At 30.2% G+C, this 24,044-nt stretch overlaps 1 protein-coding gene across 1 annotated transcript in view; it reads right to left on the bottom strand.

Moving 5' to 3' along the window:
* The window catches only part of LOC121123605 (cell adhesion molecule 2), a 127,405-nt gene extending 110,182 nt beyond the window's left edge, over nt 1-17,223 (bottom strand). Inside the window, exon 1 of the mRNA XM_071890397.1 lies at nt 16,960-17,223. The gene's annotated coding sequence lies outside the window, so the exon portion shown is untranslated. The remainder of the gene's footprint in view (nt 1-16,959) is intronic.
* Nucleotides 17,224-24,044: the final 6,821 nt, after the last annotated feature.

Raw genomic sequence — 24,044 nt, forward strand, 5'->3', positions numbered from 1 at the left:
ACAAATAAGGAGGGGGAAAATAAAAACCGGTAAACCAGGCTTGAGATATGATAAGCAAGCTATTATGTGAGTGACTCTAGCCACGAAGAGAAGATCTCGAGTCAGTTTGGATAAATAATTATCTGTAAATATTATAGTCTAAAACGTCTCAACTATCTGTCAACAAAATCCTGGAGTCCTGACGTCGTTATTATTGAGCCGGTAGTCCGGCTGAAGTATAACCTACACATAACTTTAGTGATGGCTACGTCTGTTTTTAGGTGTGCGTGAGTTGTCGGTGGCATAGCCACCAACCAATTTTCTTCTGAGCTTTACTAGAAGTTCATTATTTCGTTCACAATTTCCATTACAGGTATCACTCTATTCCATTTTCATAAGAAAGAAAAAATGGAGGACTTCTTGCGATCCTTGCATAATGAGCAGATCATGTAATTTTAATCGTTTTTCGACTTATTGGTAAAGACTGTTGATATAGCAAGACAATATTGTAACCATCTATTCAGCTTTTGGAGCCGTTTGGAAGTTTTAATAATTTGGGGATGATATAATTACATTTTCCCAAGCTCCTTTCAAACATTTTGTATATTGAGAGCCTCCAACGTAATGTTAAGCATTTAGAGCGTTAAGTTAATCTAGGCCATCGTTTAGATTTTGTTCCAATAGATAGAGTGGAGTCAAATACCTTCTTCCGATATTTCAAAAGGTGCATTCAATATAATACAGTTTAGCGTCTGCATCTCAGTCTTTAAGTTCAGATCATCATTTTTATCATTTCAATTTCAAATGCTTCAAGTTTCACCATTTTAATTTTGTATGTTTAGCTATTATTATTTTAATTTCAAATGCTCGAGTTTTTAATTAGTATGTTAACTTTTTACAATTGGCATTTAATTTAATTTAACATTGAATCAGATTCTCGAAGGAGTATGGTTGGAACAACATTTTTATATTTGAATGTTTTTTTATGAAGAACGTAACGACAGCCCAAAGTGTTGATAGTCTTATTCACATTGTAAGTAGCCTTCAGACAGACACATAAATCTTTTTAATGTTCTTTTATTTTCATTCCGGTGTGAAGGAGGTCTGAGATTTGTTTTGTTTTGCGTCTTGCTCTGTCATAATTCATTGGAGAAAGTAATGAATGTAAATAATTCAGATTTACATGGGGATAGAGTTTGACCTGCTACAACTTATGAAAGCAGGAAAAAATTACTCTGATACATTTTGTAAGGAGCTATAAAGTGTATCTTTGTTTATTCCAAATAACTATTCTTGTAGACATTTTCATTTTTTCTTAGGGGTCTCAAATCAAACGACTTCACCTCTTTTTTTCTTTAGCCAAATAGTTTTACTTACATAAATTGGTATATAAGTGTGGAAAAAGAAGATAAAATGTAGTAGATTTTAATATGATTTATATTCAAGTGTTTGAGTAAGAAAATCGATTTTTCATCATCAAAGGCTTAAATGTACCAAGGGGAATAAACCAATAAGGTATAAGATATTTTGATTGATATTTCAAATCTTTATTTTAATTTGAATCAAAAGATATCTTTCAAAACGTTCAGTATATGTGGTGCTTCGATATCAAAACAATCTTGAAAAAATCAAGATAACGAGATAATTCAAATTATTTTTTCAAAATAAAATATTTCATAGAAATGCATACTTAATGTCAAAAGAAGCATTGAGTTTGAATTTCTGGTATAAGTAAGATTCCCAAGAACTTTATATGTAATATAAAACCTTTATTTGATTTAATAAACTTATATTGGCCCCAATATGGCGATTCAATTAAAATCTCTCAATTTATTTTTATTTTTTTATTATGATAAACAATTTTAGCTACTTTAAGTAGAATTAGCGCCACCACCATAGAGTTAATTATAATAATTTGGTTATAAAAATTGACAAAAAGTGTCAATATAAAAAGTAATCCACACTTAATTTTGAATAAAAACATTCCAGCTTGCTTTTGTGTTGAGGTGTCTCATATGATGGTGAATTCGTGGTAATGTTATAAACACTTTTTAAATTTAGTGCCCTCGATAAAATGTTTTTTTTCAACCAAAGTCGGTCAAATTCGCAGAATATTACTAATAATTTAAATATTTTTTTCTTTTAATCTAAAAATGTTATTCTAAATTCATAAAAACATCGAAAAGTTATTAAAAGGTATAAATCCAGTGTGGAATGGGCATGATAAAAAAAAGAAACCGAAAATCAACAATCAAAAATCTGAGAAAAATCAAAGGGGTTCCTCACTCCTTTTCAGAATGGCGATTTGTCGGTGAGAGAATAACAAATGAAGGGATTTCGAAAATACAAGATACTGCCGCAGGGGATTGGAGAACAAACTTCAATGTCAATAACGTTATTTGGTGCCTGTTGCTGTTGATAGCAAATCAAACATACGCTTCTGAAGCCACTACATCTGCTAAGATATCAAGGGAAAATTAAGCTATTATTCAAACAGAGTAAGCTTTTGTCCTAAAGGACTGTGTCATTGATTTCAATAATTGTTGTTCAAATTGTCAATTAAACACTTCCACGTAACATCAAAAATAAAACTGAAGACTAATATATTTTTAGTACCTATTAGAATTATCTGTAAAATTCATTCTAAACTTTCATCTTTGTCAATGTTAAGAAGGATCTGTTTTTTGTATCAATAGAACTTCAAAGTAAGCATCATGCTTATCCATAACATTATAACAGAAAACAAAATCCGAAAATTTACCGAAAAGATTTTTTTACTGCTAATAAAATTATATATATGATGGAATAGGAGTATGAAGAAGTTACTTTTACCGAAATTTCCCTTGTGTTCGTCATTTCTGGCTATGTAGCCAAATCACTGTTCTCGAGACTAAAATGTAACTTTTGATAAATACAATTCGTGGTTTCAAAAATTTTCACCACAATTAGTAAAACTATATATTACAAAACTAAAGTTCATAACAAAATTAATGGTAGCATTAGTTGCATTAACTTACTTTACTTTTGATAAAGTTGTGTAAATATACCTTTTCTATTACCTCATAATGAGAATATAAAATTATTCCCTTATAAATTGTGGTCTACTTCCACAAGTAATCGAGTAGTAATGTTTAAAACACTAAGTTAAATTTAGAAGTAAAGACAATTAACCCCCTTCCTCTCCATCCCTTTAGATTCGTTCTTTCTAATTCATTGAAGTAGTTGTTTATAATAAAAGGCTTCTATAATTCTTAATCTTGAAGTTTAAATAATTCAGAAGTATACTTTATTAATTATTTTGCAAATTTGATTTAAGCAATATAATAAATAACAACATATATTTTACTTATATAAACATTTAAACATGATAAAGAAATTTCAAAAACAAAAGTAAGAAATTTGAAACACAAAATAAAAGAAATTTAATATTAAAGAAATAATTATTTTAAAGTACAACTATAATTTAGACTAGAAGAAATATAAAATATAAAGCAATCAAGAGTATTTACCCTATTTATATACCTCAGATGAATATTATAAGTACACTGTGGGAATTATTTAAATTTCAAGATTAAGAATTATAGATCCTTTTATTATAAGCAGCTACTTTAATTAATTAGAAAGAACGAATCAAAAGGGATGGAGAGGAAGGGGGGTTAATTGTTAAGGTCAGCTTTGATAATTAATGTCTTAGGAGTCAATAGGACGGAGGATGGATGTACTGCGACTAGAGTGTTGGCCTAGTTTTTCCAATCGAAGGCATTGTTGTCATTTAATAACTTTAATTATTATTATTAAAAATATCAGAGGTAGGAGATAGTTCTTATATTGGAAATACAAATAGCTCTGGGAGTGACGGATGTATTTATTCTTGAGACAGGTTAGACCTCACTATCCTTGATGCTAATTTATATCTTAATGAAAATGATTGATGTTTCCATTAAAGAAGATTATATTAAAATATTTAGCCATGGTATCTTCCACCAAACCCTCTACATCAAATTTAAGGCAGGAGACGAGTGTCTAGAATATACAATTGAATAGTGATGAATTCATTAGAACAATGAGTGGATGTAGATACCTATATTCTAATTTACCCAAGAAAAAATCCATCAACATAAGGAATAAATTAGAACCAACGAGTAACATAATTCAACCTCTTCCTTCTAATATGACTTATATTTACATTAAACGCTCCACCATAAAAAGAAATTAATACCACTTATCATTGTGTTAAAGATGAGTAATTTGTTTGTTATGTATATTAAGGACACATCAGGGTTCCTTCAAAAGAGTAGATTTACAAAATAAAGGTGAGTTTATGATTAATTTATTCAGGATTTTCAAAAAAAGTAGGTTTGAATAGAGGAGGATCACTCCCTGGGTTTCTTATCGGGTCTATTATTTGATTATTCTTGCTTTATATAGAAATTCATCAGTATAACAGGATTCCATATAAAACCTTGAGTGACTGATGTATTTTTGAAGTGTTAATCTACGAGAATGGAAGTCACTATATCCGGAGTTTATGTTAAAATTTATCTCCACAATCAATGCTTCGCCTGTTAAAGGAGATGAGAGCCAATGAGTAAGACAAAGATCTTTCTTCGAAGGATCGAGATCCCTGAACGTCAAAACATATTCATAGGATATTATAATGAGAAATTATGGATTCATTGGAAAAATAAGTGGATAAAAATGATCCATTATACGAATGCTCTGTCGAACGTATCCATATACATAAATCATCAATAAACCAAAACAACCGAGCCACTCAATTCAAACTCTTCCCTCTCATAGTTATGTTATGATTTATGAAGTGTATTTACCCTACGAGGTTGCGCAGGGATTAACAAAAGTAAAGATAAAGTATCACTACGTAGGGATAAGGGTAGGGAATTATTTTCCTTCAATAATATAACTTATCCCTACGACTGATTAAATTCCCTACGAATATTATAATAAATTTAATAAAAAACTTGAAGTTTCTTAATTTGTGTTTTATAAAGTTTGAAAAACAAAGCTGGTGGGTTCACATGGATTGTAATAAACTTATTTTTGAGTTCATAATCTTTTTCCTTTCTTTTATTCCCAATTAACCATAGAACCCATCATTGACTAGTGTAACTAGGGGTGGAAGAACAAGATAACTTTGCTTCTATAATATAGAAAATAATTCCATTAACAAATCATCAGTGTTAATTTTGTTTTTCATGTGCAAACTGACACAACCTTATTTTTTATTCCGATGTTCTCTTCTCAAGAATCAAAGAATAATGATGACAGCTTGTGAAAATAATAGGAAAACATTTTTCAGTTTCCAACAACAACTAAGCTTGCACACTCAAAAATGCCAAGGATTTACAACCCTAAATAAATGAAATCTCCTTTTCTCTTATTTTATGACGTAATAAGGCAGGTAATACTTTAGTCTTTACAGCGCTCTTTACTTGAGCTTTAACTGCGCATTCTCGTTGCTTTATCTCATTTAAAGTCACATTCATTATTTTAAAATTACTTTTGTCTCTAGAGCGCAGCCTAGCTGAGCTCCAGCTACATATACTCAATGTTAAACTACATCCAAAGTCACGTCCATTATTTTACTTTAAATATGTACATCCTTTTTTTTTAATAAGACCATGGACATATTGATTGAGAACAATGAAAATCCTTTGTAATATTCAATGCTGTAACTATTGGGGGGAAAAAATAATATATGGGGTTATATATGACACTTTTAAAGCATCCAAAAGCTATACATGTCCTTCTATGCTCTGAGACAACGGGGTGTGTTTGGGAGAGAGGGGTAAACCCGTCTACACCTCCGTATTTCTGGCTTGTAGTCAATTTTTTACCTCCCTACAAAAAATCTTGTTTGTCAATTTGCTATTAGCTGCCAAATTAAAAATTGTTTGATTCTAAAATAAGGTTAAATCCTGTTTGATCTAAGTTGAACAATATCCCAAATAATAAACAAACTTTTTGAAAGTTTAAAAAAAAAACCTCTGAATATGTAATTAAATGATCCAAGTTGTCTTCAATACATCGTTTATTTTATAATTGTCCCCAGACCTACGAGAGTGGTCTGAAAAGTTTTTGATCTGAACGTGAATAGGGCAGCACTCGTAAATAAAAGCTAATCACAACGTTTGTATTTGTATTTGCAAATGCCATCATCTTCATGACTTTTACAATTATATCACTACCTTATTTTTAAATAATTTGTTTCCCCTACTTCTTTAAATTTGTGATCAATATCATTCAAGTAATTTGTTAAAAATAATATTCAGCTTTGCCATAGGAAGTATCAAATAAACGCAAATACTAATTTTCTATAAAGTTAATTTCCTTTTAGACTCTCATATGACTCTTATATGCAAATATATTAAGTATATGCATAGTGTTATAGGCATATCATCTCGGAGAACTCTTATTTTATTTTTGAAGAAGCATATCAAAGTATTTTATAAGTATTCAAATATTTCTTTTTACTTTTATGTAGGTAGATAAATTATAGATCAAACATGATTGATTGTACAATGAAAAATCAAACTGTATATCATCGACTATCCTATATAGGTATAAATACATTGATTGTTATAAATCAATAAATTTTTATGACTTAAGACTGACACTTTTTTATTATCAATCTTAATTTATGGTATCAATAAATAATACAGTACATTTTATATAACAGCTGCTTCTATCGTTGTAATCGGTAATTGTAAATAAACAAAACACTACTATAAAAGTATCATTCTATCACTCACTTTGTTAATTAATGTTTAGAATGTTGTTATTTTTTGATATTATCATCCTAATAATTAATTTATAAAAGATGTTAAGATAGATTTGAAATCAATCAGATTTTTTAATCCTTTTTAAAAAAAAAATATTATTACCATTTATCATAACAACATCTAATACACATAAATATAAACGTTATACAAACAATTTTATGTTTCCCCCCTTCGTTCAACGTAAGAAAAACGAAGAAGATATAAGAAAAAAAAGGAAAAAGAGTTGATGAGTTGAAAAACTATTATCTTAAAAACCAACAATTAGTGTACAGTAGAAAAACATATTTACACACATCCCTTTTATAATATATGTATATGTTTTCCCGCAATCCATCCATTCTTTCCTGTACACATTCGTCCCTCCATTCTACCAATCCAAGCCGGGCTCCCCTATCTGTGAAGTATCCGAGTATATGTATCGATTGCTCCATATATTTCTCAAAACCGCCGGGGTTCCCCTTCCCTCTGCACCAGACTGCATAGGGTATTGATGGGACGCTAACAACCAAAAGCTCAATTTTCGCATGCCGGCTTGACATCGTTATGAGGCAGTCTAGGACGTTTAGTTCACCCCGTCCTCCGTAAGAATATTCCTCTTTACGGCCTCCTTTAATCCTTGAGCACTTGTAGAACATGTGTCTGCTTGTGTGGGTTTCTAATCAACGGAAGGAGCAACTCCTCTTTGCTGCATCTGAGAGTGACTTATTTATAAATAATGAGGAGGGGAACATTCGATACCGGAACCATTTTTTGCCGGAGTCCATGAATGGATTCATCATATTTATTTTGGGCGCGTATTAACAAATTTTTCCTGAAGATCCATCAAGTTTTTTGATTCGCTCTGCAACTATCGTGTGAGAACTTGAAGATTGAATCCTTGACAGTCTTTAGACAGTCATTTTTTTCATCCTTTATCTCGTTCTTAATTTTTACTTTTTTTGCTGCAATATCTTTTTAGTGAGCTTACATAGAGTGGGATTAAAGTACTTAGAAATATTATAAGTTGATTTTGAATTGAATATATAAAGTCCTTAAATTATATTATGCTGCGTCTACAAAGGGGATATGAGTTAATAAGCTATAGTGACTCTGTGATTGATTAGTGTGCATGATAATGATGACATCAACAAGGATTAACAAAAATGATTCATGAGTAAATTTAAATATTTAGTCGTCACTTATCCTATATCCATTGGACTTCAATTTCGACATGATTCTTCTATCGCAGCTGATTGATGAATACTAAACCTCCCCTTCTCCAAAAATTTGAATATCAATAGCTGATATGCTATCTCTCAGCATAGGAATCAGGGCACTCTTTTATAATATCTTAATTGTGGTTATTTTATAAAAAATAAATGCTATATTTTACAATTTATTTCAAAATAAAATTGAGAGGGATTGGAAAATAGATTTCTTAGATGTTGACTACAATTTAAAGAGGAGCTAAATTAATATTGTAACTTTATTTATTATAGTGTGTAGCAATATAACTTCATTTATTCAAAAGTTTTATTTTTGTTTCAGAATAATAGTATACACTTCGATTTATTTTTAGTCAGTTTTCAAAATTTTAACAGATAGGTGACGTATCCCATTGTCCATAGACTAAATTAACAGAATTTCAGGATTTCAATACCCGGTGTTTTTTTCATTTTTGTGTTTAATTGAGAGGTTTTAGAGAAATAGCTATTTTTTTACAAACAGATGTAAAATTAAATTAAATAGATATTTTAACTTATAATAGTTAACAATTGGTTGATTAGATAATTAGTTTTGCATTGGTCTTTAAATTATAGATATTTAATACCAAATTAAATTACCTGATTTAGACAAAGTGTACCACTTCAGAATTCTTGGCACTATTCCACTATTTAGCATCATTATCAGTGCAGTTATTTGCGTAACAATAACTTTGTGATTTTTAAATAATAGAAATAAATGAAAAAAATCTTTTTTTGTTGTTGAAAAATTGAAGCAATGAACTGATTAAAAAACGAATATTTGAAACTCATAAGCTAAGATATAATTTGTTCAATTTTATACAATGTTCTGTCAAACCATTTTTTGACAATACTTATTTTCGATGGCAAAGGTACGTTTCTCACTATTACAAGACATGATTGCCACTCTAGAATTAAACCACTTCCATTCCGCTACTACTTTTACAATTTTATCAGTACACATTATAAAAAGAAATTTATGTTGTCACAGCCTGTATCAAACAAAATAATGTTTTTCTCTTTTTAAAACCTCTAAAATGGGAAAAATAATGAATAAAAAAACTTCGTTATTTCAACACTTTTTTTTCTATATATTTGCAACAAAGGAAAATCTAGTTTTGAGGAAATATAATGTCTGAATGGTTACAAAATTATAATTAATTCACTACAAACTTCCAATTGCATCCATAGGGTTTCAGATTGCAAAATAATTTTAAACTACCTAAATCAAGGATTTGAAACCCCAGTATTCATTCAGAGGGAAAATTTGTAATAATGCCTGATATTTTAACAAAGTCAAAATGCTTAAATTTTAATTCGATGCTTCAAACAATAAATAGATTATTTTTATGTATCTATGCATAGATCTACTTCTTAGATTTCAAATTCAACAACAGAAAGAACAAAAACTTAAAAAATAATTATAATTCCTTTCTTCCTACTCAAAAACGGAAGACATAATCTCATTTTTGAAACTCGAGTCGATGAAATCTTAATACTTTCTTTGTAGGTATTGTGATTTTTTTATTAAGATATTTATAACAATCAAAACTAATATGCAGATCTACTATATAAAAAATATATGTGAAAGAAGTACAATTTGTAACCTTAATAAATAACTTTTCAATTTTTTGACGAAAAATATAAAAACGATGAAAAAAACCTCAAAAATATTTTTCATAAAAAATTGAATTTATCTTTCATTATCATATAATTGGTTCATATATAGCAGCAAAAGTTATTGCTATCTGTTAATCAATAGCATAGATAATTCCATAGGCAGTTCTTTGAAGTGTTTTTTTTTATCTGTCTCAAGGTCCTACCATTATCCTACACAAATTCTGTGTTTCTGGGGCGTAATTTGAAAAATTAGGATGAGGATTTTCGTAGATGTGTCACCAAAAAAGAAATTGAAAATTAACTTTAACCATTCGAAGAATGTTTTAGAGTAGATCAGTTTAGATGTCATGTCGTTTCATTAACTTAGCTGTGAGGAGCTATGATATGGAGGAAATAAACAGAGACCCCTCACGTATCTTGCAATGATATAGGGAGAAGTTCCTACGCTGTCGATCCTCAACTCTACTCCGAGTCCAACAAGGGGTTACACTTATAACTCATCAGTGTTACTCTCCGTCATTTTTGAGCAAACACATACATGGTTACACTTTATAGTTTATACATAATCAATGTTCTCTCCTCAAGATTCAAAGCATAATAAGAACAGCTTTAGAAATGTATAGAGGGAGCGGGGATCAAGTTGTCGCCTACTTCAAACCTTGATAACTTGAAGACGACATTATCAAATAAAAAGCCGGTTACCCAATAGGAAAGCTATTATCGTCAGCTGACGATACGTAGTTCGGTTAGCATCATGCCGTCATCATATAAGGAGATAAAGAGCTATAAGTGGAACGAGGAGCTTTCGAGGTCCGTCGTAGTCATGGCATTGGTTAATAGTTGAGGTGAAATCTCCAATTCAACGATTGCTTCAACCTTAGGAGTGAATTTACGGACTGTTCAGCGTATCCGTAAGAAGCTACAGGAAACCTGGGGTGTTGATGCCACCATAAATTGGGCACCCAAGGAGGAGGGCACCGACAGGAAGGTCAGGGACACCGACTTTGTCAACAAGGTGAAGAAGATGGTTGAGGATGACCCTACCAGGTCCATGAAGGCCATGGCGAGGCCCTGGTGTGGCAACAGGACTCAGCACCCTGCCATGTGTCCAAAATCTCCATGCAGTGGTTAACCGAGAACTGTTATGACGTCGTAACCAAGGATTTGTGGCCTCCTAACTCTCCCGACCTTAATCCTTTGGACTATTTTGTGTCTTGGGCTATGTCGAGAGACATACCAACAGACATCCCCATAGCACCAAGGCCAGCCTGATGGACTCCATCAAGGAGGTATTCGGCAACATGGACAATGAGATGGTCAGAAGAGCCTGCGGCCGGTTCAGAGGCCGTATTGAGGCCGTTATTGATGCCAACGGTGATTATATCGACTGAATGCCTACTCTATACCTATATGCTCGTCATAGTTTTGATTTTCAATAAAAAAGTTAAAAAATGTATATTTTATGTTGTTTTTGTAGAAAAATATTTTGGCGACAATTTGATCCCCGTTCCCTGTATATATATATATATATTCAGGTAGCAACTACCAAAAGCTGGTCCCTGTTACTTGATAGTATTGTTTAGAACCTATTATTTTATTGTCGCCCATCTGTAGATGGGAAAACTATCAAATGATCCTCAGATGAGTCAGAACACTTTTTAGATAGGACATCTAAGTAGATGAATAATTATAAATGGAGTATAATTGCGGTCAATTTTCCTTTAGAAAATCTTTCATAAAAGATTTTTTGATACATAAATATATAAACTCAAGTTATATTCATTGATACATTTACACAATAATAAAGTTTATTATTTAAACATCATATTGCATATTTGAAATATATATATCAATTACTATCATTTTATATTAAAAATTGAATATTTACATCTAAATTATCATCATTGTCAAGATTAATATGTCTTTAAATTGAATTTAATATATTCAATTATTCCTCAAAGGTTTTTGTTTTGTTTTTTTACTTAAAAAATAATTAATATTCTATTGCACAAAAATATACAACTTTTTAGTTATGCAAATTTTAATTTTTGGCACATTATAATATCATTTACTCATCGTAAAATGCTCTTGAAATGAAAGCTTATTTACATATATATGTATGTGTGTACTTACCTAATTTTTAAATTAGCATATCATACTATTAAGAATGATAATCAAAAGCTAAGACGTATCAAGGGACCAAAAAAAAAAAAAAAATTTTTATGGAATATAGTTTGTATTTTGTATCATAATTTCTACAATTATTCAAAATAAAGAATAAAATAAAAGTTTATGCTTTTAAAATGCTTGCTACTTTTTGTAGTTTATTTTTTCTGTTTTGTTCACTTGTAGCTTTAAGGAAAGCTATTTTTTATGGAATTAGTTTGTAGCTTTTTGTAGTATATTTTTTCTGTTTTGTTCACGTTTTAAAATATTTCTTTATAATGCTTGTAGCTTTAAGGAAAGTTATTTTTTATGGAATTAGTTTGTAGCTTTTGTATCATAATTTCTACAATAAAATGTGGAAAAAAACAAATTGCAAAATAAAAGAATAAAATATGTAATGTTTAAGAAGTCGTATATTTTTTTTATGATTATACAGTATCTTTTTTACAGACACTGAGAACACTAGTGGAAAGTTAATATTTGAATTTTTGATATGAAAAACTCAACACTCATTTTTATACATTGTGTACCTTGAGTAATGGGTTTCAAAATTGTCCTTTAACTTCTATTCAGTTTTCAAACGAAGCAAATAACGTTTTACACCCCAAGATTTGAAAAAAAATAATCGTATTTGTATGAATGTACAGGGTGCTACTTCTATTTAACAACAAACACACTTACTTTTTTTAAATGAATTTTCTCCTAAACTGATGCTCCGATTTCAATAAAAACTAATGCCTAATCAAACTTGATTTTTTTAAATTAATAATTTAATCAATTGTTCTTCCTGGATCCTTGACATCAGCTTGGATGTTGTGTTGCAGGAGAATCTCTTGGTTTGACGCGCCACACACGGGTACAATGAGCTTTGAGACCAAAAATTATGTACAACAAAATGATTTTATAATCTTGTGATCAGTATGCTTTGCTATTCATTCATAATCATTTACAAACACTTCCAGTTACTTTCTGACTCTACAGGCATAAGGCCTATCACGCTTTAAGAAGTTTTCAATCTCAACATTGTCTCATCCGGAGTGTATTGCAACAAAGACACTCTTTTTTTTCACGATTGTGTAATAAATACTTCTTTGATATATGATTTTTTTTTAACTGACGCCAAACACTCCTTGCTACGACATAGCTCCGCATGCACTCAAATTTTGTTGTTTAACAATGTCTGTACGCTGTTTATTTTGACTACATGGTCAATGATCTAAACTATGTATTTTTATGTGCAAGGCAGATCCTTATGCTATTCGGAAACACCCAGAGCTTAGGACAAAGGAAAACATTGACATACACTTCAAATACGCATAAAAAGTAGCCTGTGCTCAGTGCAGTATTCCAAAGAAGTTCATATATAATTCCAGTAGTTTGTGAGTCTATGTGTGACAGACAAACAGTCTAATAAATATTAAAAATGTATTATATAACTATTTTGTATAAGTTGCAATATAGTAAAAGTTGTAGCTTGTTGGTATAAGCATGTTGTACAAGTTGTAATGAAAAAATGAGATAAATATTTTTGATCAATAATTTAGAGTACTTGTATTCAGACAAATGCAATAATTGAACACTCCTTGAATGGGTAATGGTGTAATTTTTGACTATTTTGCTGAAAATGATAGATGATAAATTGTTTATGGACCCACAGAGTTTTATTACTTGTTAATAATAACAAATAAAAAGTAATTTTAATACATCAAAACGAAAGAATAATATCATTGTATGGTTATTAATTAGAATTACTAATGCTGTAATTGAATAAAAGTGGGTTACCACATTTCTTCAATTTATTTCTAAGTAGTTTGCAAATTACAACCTTCAAACCTCAACAATCCTCTGTTTCAAAAATAAAAGGCTATGCCATTTAATTTTTTTATTTGGGGAAGAGATAATCGCACTTTAGTAATTTTCTTCCTTCCAAAAATTTAATTTGTTAAGGCATTTGTACTTTCACATGCAAGACACATTTTAAATCACAGACACTTTTTATTTTGACATGGAGAGTTGTTTAGGCTTGAAGATCATAATATGTAAAGTTCTTATAAATAAAACGCCTATGTACTTATACCGTGGTAGGGCCCAACTTAAGGCACTATAAGTCGCATAAAATAAAATTGAGAGCGATGAATTTACGCTCAATACAAAGTTTCAAATATTAATTTTTGAATAATTTATACTATATAAATTTGCTACTAATACGAAATATTTTCTCAGAAAAAAAAAGTAGATATATATTGTTCATTATATCATTTTTTGTGTCTCACTAGAAAAACAACTATAATTAAACAGTAATAATGTAATATCTTTTTTGACTAGATACCCTTTAATTGAGAGCCCTTTTGAAAGTTTATGCTGGAATGGATGATATTTTCTCATTGAATTTTGCAATAACTGTTTTTTTTTTCAATCTGCTTAGCTTTTCAGGCTATCTTAGTCGAGGCTTGTCTTGAAGGCTCTTCCCTTGTTTGTGGTGGTTCCACCAATGAGAAACTGAAGGTATAAACACCTCCTACATTGCTTACTGCTGCAGTTGCACTAAATCTTCCCTGAAGAAAACCGAAATCACGTTAACGAGTAACTTCCCTAGCATTCACGACATTAAGTTCAACAGAGAAGAAATCGAAGTTTAATAAAAAATATACATTTTCCTATGCATCATCAATTTAACTTGATTTATCTAAACTTGTCTGCAATAAAGTACTGCTTCTTATGTCAAGTTTAGGTTATGCAAGAGGATCTTTTTTATTTTTGTGTTACTCAATTGCACCACACACATATAATTTTATGGGTTCTGACCTTATCTTGTGATCAGGATGCCAAATACTTCTAGCTATCCACCCTGATAAGAATCAACTTCCTACCTGTGCACGTATTTAAAGTTCGTCGTGAGACAAACCAAAAAAAAAACAATATGTATATGAATATTTTCAAATAAATTGACAAAATAACTTTACATGAGAATAAGTCAATAATTGAACATTCCTGTATAGTCAATGCTGTATGAAAATTACTGATGATAAATTGTGCTATTCTACCTCAGCTAGCCAATTATTTTAGAAAGACAATGAATGAAACATACATATTATATACCGGGTGCTGGGACATAATTTCCTTATACTCTAATGCATTGCAATCAGGCTGTGGTAGGGTGTGAGTGGTTTAATTATATAGGCGATATTTTATAGTTTTATTGGCAATACAGTCAGTTGCTATCATGCGTTAAACTAGTGAGGAACATACGTTTGCTGTCGAAAATAAATGTTGACATAAAATAGTTGCAGAGAAGAGTTTATAAAACTAAACTAATTGTAATTTAGTTCCTGATTTTTAAAAGGCTATTTTTTCAATTCATTTACATGATTTAAACTTTGCAACATTATTTGAACGCAAATAACTCCACAGAACGAGAGAACTAAAACTAGCCCCATTGTATTGAGTGTCTTACAAAAATGCTAAATTTGTGCAGTTTCTTGAAATTGGTTAATTATAACATGATTTATTCCAGAAACACCAATATTTTTAATACCCTTGGAAAATCGCCGATTTATAATTATTTTGTCGATTAATCATTTACAAATAAAAAAAAAAGTTTTTCAATAATTAAATTTATTATCTTTTTTTATAAGATTCTTCTAAGATCTTTGAATGAAAAGTATTTAAGGAGGATTGAAATCGAAAATTTCCCCAAGGGTTATAAAAACGTAAGTTTAGTGTATGGACAATGGGAGACGTCAAATGTCTTATATAATTATAAAAACTCTGTGCAACAAAACTTTTTATAAACATAAATATAAGTTTTTTAAATTATAAAATTTGTTATGTTGTCTAATATGAAATGAAGATTATGTTTTTTCGCACCCTGTAGAACCAAATAGGGTTTAAAGGAGGAATAAAGGAGCCAAATATCATACATACAATATTTAAATGTTGTATGTTTACTTGTAGGTACATAATATTACATATAGTATTGTATATATTTGTATTCAATGTGGGAGAATAAAAAGAATATGTACATAAACATAATTTGTTAAAGGTACTTTGAAACAAAGATATTGTATTCTTGGATACTTGATTTATTAGTACAGCTACCTACATAATATTTATAGAGGAATAAATCTGTAGAGGATTCGGTATCCTAAATCCATCTCGCAAAAAAGATGTTGTAAACATAATTTCCCTTCTAAACATATATTCATAAAACCATAACGATTCAAAAACTCAATATGAAGCTTCAACAAATTGGAAATTAGGTTTTTTTATCAACTCATAAAATATTTATGAAACATTATAAAAATTCATTTTTTCCATGTACGTTATGGATTAAAAAGGTCATGAGTCATCATATAGAAGGTAAAATGAGTGGATTTGGCATGTAAAAATTATCTCCTTTTTTTAACTTGTACTAGCGAATTAACCACTTATTTCAACGTGTACAAGCTCTAACTAGTGATGGAAAATTATATTTTCTTTTTAACATGTACACTGTACAGGGTGGAGTTATTACTTGCCAATAAACTCATTATTTTAACTTGTATATGTTGTATGTAATTCCTACTAGAAAAATAAACCCTCCACTTAACTTCTACAGATATATATGAAAATAAAATTATTCAATTTTATTTTCTAAAAAATTTTACTTTCTGTAAATAACTAAATTTTTTAAATTTGATTTTTACTAAATTATGCTGTAGAAGAAAAATTTTAATTTTTCAAAAAAAAAAAAAAAATCTTGCAAACTCCTCTGAAACAAATCAAAAATTTTTTTATAAAGAAATTCATATTTCATATTTTGTTCCCTCTGCCTCACAAATTTAAATTTGATTCATGTTTCAGTCCCCGATATGGACTGAAATATCGGTCTAGAAAAAAATTACTTAAGACCCAATTTTCAATTATTATCAATATATCAATGGGTTTATTTACATCGATAATTCTGATTATTTTCGAACTCATACTAATTAAAAATCACGCATTCTCAAAAAATCAGATTTGATACGAAAAAAAAACTAATTACAGATTCGTAATTTTTACATCAAGTATGACTACAATTAGAATTTACAAGACTTGTAGAAAATTTAATTTTCTTGTACTATTGTAATTGACAGCATAAATATAAATTAATATTGTGGATACATTATAATATATATGCAGGGATTAATTACCTTCGTTCATTCACGAGTCATGAGCAAAATTAGTTCTTTTTTGTGAACTACTACTGTCAAAACAAATCATGAGGTACACACTAATTATCACTATAAGATAACGTAGAAAAACTGCACTTTTATTGTCAAATGATTATAATTTTGTCTAATGCATGATTATTGTAATTCCCTCTTGGATATATATTTTCAAAAATATAAATTAGTGTGTTATATATAAATCACTCAATATTATTATACGTTTAGTAGGAGGTGAAGAACGGTACTATATTTTTTTTTTTGTCTACGTCTTCAGTTTGTTTATTTTTTTACGCGAAGGGTGCTCTTAAATATGCTCAGTCTTATAAATCATCGTCCGTCGAAAAAGACTTTCTACATAAACTCGACTCCAACTGCTCTCCCTCCCTCCTTCTCTCTCATTTTTGTAGAATGGAATAATATAATCAGATGATTTCATGCATTATTTCTTCAGTTTGTTGAGTAAAAATATATTTCTTTACTTCATCGTAACCCAACATTAAAATATGGCAATTTTCAATGCTTCATTTAACTTGATTGTCATTGTTTTTGTACAAAATAAATTGTATAAAACAAAAGAAAACATGGAATTGTGAAGTAATTTAGTTCATGAGATAATATATTACATAAAATTATATAATATTTCTCGTTTTATCTATAACTATGATATATAGTAATGAAAGTTTTAATATTATTTTTAATATTATCTCCCATTAGAGATTATAGCAAAGTTTTTATAATAGGTTTCAAGATGATTAAAAGAAAAAATATCATTTCAGGAGGGATATTGGAAAAAATATGAATGTACAGTTGATAAAGGACCCATTTTCATACTTTAATTCAACTTTAAAATACTGTTATATAAAGGGTGGTGTTTTGACAATGGGAAGATACATTAATCTCATCTAGATCCCGTATGAGTAAACCACGGCTGAGCCCCCCGATCATACAAGAGATTAAGTGACTGATAAAAATCATTTCCGCTTGTTTTCACTTATTAAGTCGTGTGGATGGAGAAACACAATCACTCATTTAATAGTATTTTGCAAATTTGAAATTTTCAAAATTATTTGAACGCAAATAACTCGACACTTAATTATGCTAACGTAGTACAATTCGTGCCATCTAAATGGAACGACCTAGCTTAATGGATATCGTGCTCAAGAAAAATTATTATCTTGTACTCAATTTTGCGTAGGTTCGCTTTTCTACAATTTTAGCCTTTTAATTAAAATTTAAAAATTCAAAATTGTTGAGGAAATATTACAAATTTAAATAGTGTAATATTATGAAATTTAATGTATGAGTTCTTTCATCAGATTCATTTAATTTGGAGTCACACGTTTTACCCCAATTCACAAACTGCCGTATTTAAAGTTCACTAAATGAAGTTTAAGAGTGTTTGATAATTTTGTATTATTTCTTTTTACTATGTACCATCTTAGACACTAACAATTTTTATCCATTGCAAATTTCTTTTCGGATATTTAATTCTTAAATTATAAATTTATTTACCCGTATTCCTTCCTACTATATAAATGAACATAAATTGAAATATATATCATATTTCGAGTGGGTTATCATAGTAATAATAAGTTTTCACAAATTTTCCTCATAAAGTTGACAGCTTTGGAAATCATTATAAAAATTGATGAAAATTATGAATATCTATTGATTATTAAGTTAGATCTTGTCGAAATCTTATATTCGAATTCCATTAGTCATATGATGTAACACATATTTAAAATTTATTTTTCGTCATATTATTCAGCCTGTAAATGTGATATTTAAATGTGATTTTTTTTTCCAAAATGTTCAAGACTTGATGTAACTTTTGGTACCATTTTTACACTATAACAGGGCCCGTACAAGAGGGGGGCAGTAGGCCATTACTAGAGTTATAAATCATCGTCAGCATGTGTTTAAATAATGAACCCAAATATTTAGGTACATGGTACACTTTACAAAGAATGTTTCAGAGGACAGCAGCTTAGCTATCATAACATTCTTTAAAATTAGCTGCAAGCAGCTGTGAGAGAAAGAAAATAAACCCTAGTCACACTACGCATAAAGTAGGATTTTTTTTCGTCCTCAATTCTACTCTGAGGTGAACAATGATATACACTTATAACGAGTGATACAAATCGTGTGTATAATGGGCATGTTAAAAAAAAAAGAAAAAGAAAAAACGACATGGTAACGCTGACAATTTGAGAAATGTTTTGGAGGAGATCAGCTACAATCAATTGTGACAAAAGAAGAGGGAAAGAAGTAAATTTTATGACATTTACTATAATTACTCCGATGCCGATCCCCAATTCTACTTTGAGTCCAACAGGGACTTACAATTATAACTTTGTAAAATATTTCAGGATTATGCTCCTTCTTTTATGAGTACACACGAATGTTTAATGAGGGTTTAAATATAATTGAATTTATTAAGGAAAGAATGCACACTACTCAGGAATTAAATAATAATGACAACTGCGAAGGAAAAGAAAATTCATTTTTCAGATTACCAATTTCAAAAAGTTGGCCCGTTAAAAAATTAACAGGATTTACATCACTACTTATTACTCCTCAGCTGTACTCTCCGTCATTCATGAGCACCCCCATACGTGTTGACATTCTATACAAAGATGTTCTCTTATCAAAAATAAAACAATAATGATAATGGCAACAACAACACAAAAACTAACACCCTTAAAAATGCTTACTTTTTACAATCCTAGTCATTGACAACCCACTTTTTGAGAATTTACAGCTATCATATAGAAGAAAAAAATAACAATATTTGTAATCATTATAGTTATTGCCCTTCCCGCCCTCAAAAACTGTGAGCAGAGCACTTTTTTACCAACTTGCCCCATTCATGCATTAATTATAACAACTCCGATTCGAAAAGAGAAGACAATCATAGTATTAACGAGATAATCAACTGCATAAGATGTGTTTTGTAAAAAAACGACTAATTAATAGCGTTAGCGCTCAATACTCCAAAATTGTTCCTCAATCCATATCTACCCAATCCCTTTTTATAGCACCTAAATTCTTCTGACTTAGCTTTAAATTCATAAAGACCCCGCCCAAAAGAAAACGAGTTTCTGAATTTTGATCTCCGCCTCAAATCAGGGGGTGAATTTTTTGTTGGGAGCGGATAGACAAGAAAAGTGGTGTGGTGTTTTGCTAAACGCCAATCAATTTTTGATGAATAACTCAACACCCTATCTAGTCTTCTTGAGCTCCAAAAGACGGTTTTTGTGTTTTGTCCATAAATTGAGACCCCCTTCTATGACCCCATCCTAAAAAAAACCCCTTTGGCACATGCAAAATAAATATTCTTAGGTCCAACGGTGTATATACCTATAAAGGACACACACAAAACTCTAGTTTATATAAATACATAGATACAACTCGGAGAAAAGTATAGTCAAATTACTACATGATTGTTATTCTTGCGTGTGGGTATGACTATGCAATATTGCCCTGGTTATTTTCTATAGCAAATTATGATGGATCACTTTTATATACATATAAGAAAATAAGTTGATGAATGATGCTATTTGTTAGGAATTAATCAATTCACAAAATATTTGCTCAAAATTCTAACGCAAACATATTCTTTTCAAGCATTCAGGATACTTTCTATTCATTTCATTAATTAAAAGCCATGGCCGGCTACACATTATGTAAAAAAAACTATCAGATACATCTACCGGGCCGTGTAGAATTATTTACCGATTTTTGTTCAGAACATATCGCCGACAATAATGACATTTCGAATGACTTGAGAAACAATTTATTCATACATTTTTAGAATAATAAAATAGTTTGTGATCAAATTTAATCAATGTAGCCACCATTTGACTCAATGCCACTGGTCAGGTGACGTCTGAAGCTGCCACAGACATGCTGGATGTAATTGACGTCCATGGAGGCCCAGGCCTTGTTGACAGCAGCCTTTAAGGCATTTATGTTCTTGTGTTGTGTTTTGCAGGCCTTGGTCTCCACGTGCGCCTAGATAGAGAAGTCTAGTAGGTTCAGATCCGGGCTCTGAGGGGGCCAGTAGTCCTTGGGCCAAAAGTTCATGTTGTCCTTGAGCCACTCCTGAGCTTTCTTGGAAGCATGGGTGGGTGCTCCATCTTGTTGAGTTGCCGTCTATGGATTTGATCCACTGAAGGACCTTGGTTTCATGGACTTGCCGTTGGAGGCCACGAGACCCAACATCATCACCGAAGCAGGGTGCTTATCTTGCACATCTCCAAAGCTCACAACACGGTAATTTTGCCTGTTGAAAACAGGATCGACCGTAAAAGTTTCCTCATCTGAAAAAATGATGATGCGTCCAGATGAGCTCTTGATATCATTCAAGATTTTCTTGGCACGCTCAAGTCTGACTTCTCGCTGACGTTCAGTTAGCAGAATGCGTTCAGTACGCCTCAGGGACTTTCCTCCAGCCCTTTTCAATGCCCTTGAAACAGTTGATCTCGACGTTCCCATCTTTCTGGCCATGTCAGCAATGGACCTGTTGGGAGTCCTCTTGAACACTGCCTTTACTTGCCTTGTTGAGACAGTGGGCTTCCTACCAGCCCCAGGGGAATGCTTGAGATCACCCCCAGCCTCCAAGCGCTTGGAAACGTTGTAAATTGTCTTCAACGAGGCACTCCCGCTCGGAGGAGGGCTGCAATTTCGATCCTCTTTGTTTCCTGATTGGACATGGTCTCACATGTGGAAGTTGTTACGCTCTCACAGGAAGGATTTTTGTTTATTTTAACAGTAAAAATACGAAACAATCATATTGGTTGCCACAAAACCTCTTAAAAAGTATATTTACATCATCGGTAAATAATTTTGCACGGCCCGGTATATGAAGTTGTAAAATTTGAAATGAAGGATTTACAACTGTTCCTTTTTCTTGAACTTCAAAAAAGCTATAACCACAAAGTTAAAAATATAAGTGTAAAATAATATGAATTTTATTGGTAAAAAAATTAAAATTTTTGACAAATTTTCTTTGATATATTGAAACAAACGGATTTTGAGGTGAACAAGATTTTTTTTGTTGTATTATGTGTTTTGTAGTAATGTTCTAGTCTGTGCTACATATTTTTTTCATTATTTTTGTTTTAACTTATATCATTGGTTCTTCTCTTATCAGTTCAAATAAGCCTATCAAAACCAAAAATAACTTAGTAAAAACACATTTAAGATATTGTACCAGTCACCACGAAGGGGCCAATTGCAAAATGCAGTTTCTGGAAATCCATTGCCTCGTATAATCTTTAAATAGTTTCAAGAAATAGTAGGGATATATTTGTTATCTTAATTTTGGAGTGTTTGAGTGAACAATTTGTATAAAGCAAAAAGGGGTGTAACCACCCCGGGTTCTCCCTAGTATAAAACAAATATATTAACAAAAACATTATAACTTATCGTATCATTTTTTCTTAAAAAAATGTTTAACTCATTCGCCACCAAAATGAGTAATATAAAATTTCATTTTGCCAGAAATATAATACGTAATTAAGTTTATCTACATTTGGTCACTAAAGTTCATAAAGTATTGTATTCTATCAGACTCAACTATATAGAGAAATAATCCTTAATATTTACCAATTAAGTACCTCATTAATGATTGATTAACTTATTTTTTTTCACATTTTTTTATTGTGAAAACTTGTGTATGTAATAATTCTGTTATATTGTTATTTCTGAAGAGGTTACCAATAAAAACGAAATCGATTAAATGTTACTGATCCTCTGGGGGGTTAGTTTTATTGAGTCGGTTGAGTCAAATTCGTCTTCTTAAAAGTTATTTTTTAATATTAAATTAACTTCAAACAAACTTTGTAAATAATCAATAAAAAATGTATTCACTTTTTAATCGACTACTTCAATAAAATTAGCTAAAAATACACATTTTAACAATTCCTCAATAGATCAATAAGACAGATGGATATATTTGAATCAAATAACAGTATTTTTTTTGCATTTTTTGAATCAATAAAATACGTTCATTAATTTGAATTTGTGACAAACATATAAACATTTCAAAATTTGAACTGCATGACTAGAAATCATAAATGTTTAGTTTAATCAAGGATCATCTATTTTCCCCATCATTTTTTGACCAAATTAGAGTAATTTATTGGGTAAATTAGTTATGAAATGAATGAGACAATTAAATTTTAATTTGAGACCAATTTTTATAATAAGATAAACTGTATATATTTTAGAGTTTGTGTGTGTACAATGACAATGCTGGATTTGCACATGGTCGACCTGACCTGTCAAATTTTATGATGCCGTATGGATGAGATTATTAAAAGAGGCTGATTTAATATAAATAATAAAATGTATATAAATGTAACATTCTAATGATGAAAAATTTATGATTCTACCCCAAGTAGTTCGTTCTTTATAAGCCTTTAAAGAGTTTCCCATTTTATTTGGACCACCCCATACTATTGGACGGTATGTATTAACACTCTAAGGTTGTCGTTTGATATTTTAATGTACGGTAACAAAAAAAAAAAAAAAAAAAAGAATAATGTCGGTTATTTTTCGTTCAGTTTTTTTCCTAATACAATTTATATCATATATTTTCTTAGAAAATTATTTTTTAGAGAGCCACAAAAGGCTTATAAAAAATCCCATGCAGCTTTTAAGCTCTATTTTGCCTACTCAGATTTACTAATTAATATGCATGGATGTAATGGTTCATAAAATAATAGTTTGTTGGCTTTTGATTCGATTATTTTTCATTTGGTACTAAAAAATCAATTAGGTAATTGTTTCAATACTTGTGAGTTGACAAAAGAAAAAATGAATAACGTTTATCTAGAACATTCCCGAATAACGAAATATAAAGGCATACATACATTTTATAAAACGACATATGTATATAATCAATTAGCAATATTGAAGTCAATATATCACTAATAAACAGCTGATAAATATGTATATATATTTATTGGTATCCAATTTTAAATGTATGTCATACGACACAAAAATACCATTTTCTTTCCCCTTTTAATCATTGAATATATATATCCAATATATATTTATTG

The sequence above is a fragment of the Lepeophtheirus salmonis genome, chromosome 8 (genome assembly GCF_016086655.4).
Source record: "Lepeophtheirus salmonis chromosome 8, UVic_Lsal_1.4, whole genome shotgun sequence".
Lineage (NCBI taxonomy): Eukaryota > Metazoa > Arthropoda > Copepoda > Siphonostomatoida > Caligidae > Lepeophtheirus > Lepeophtheirus salmonis.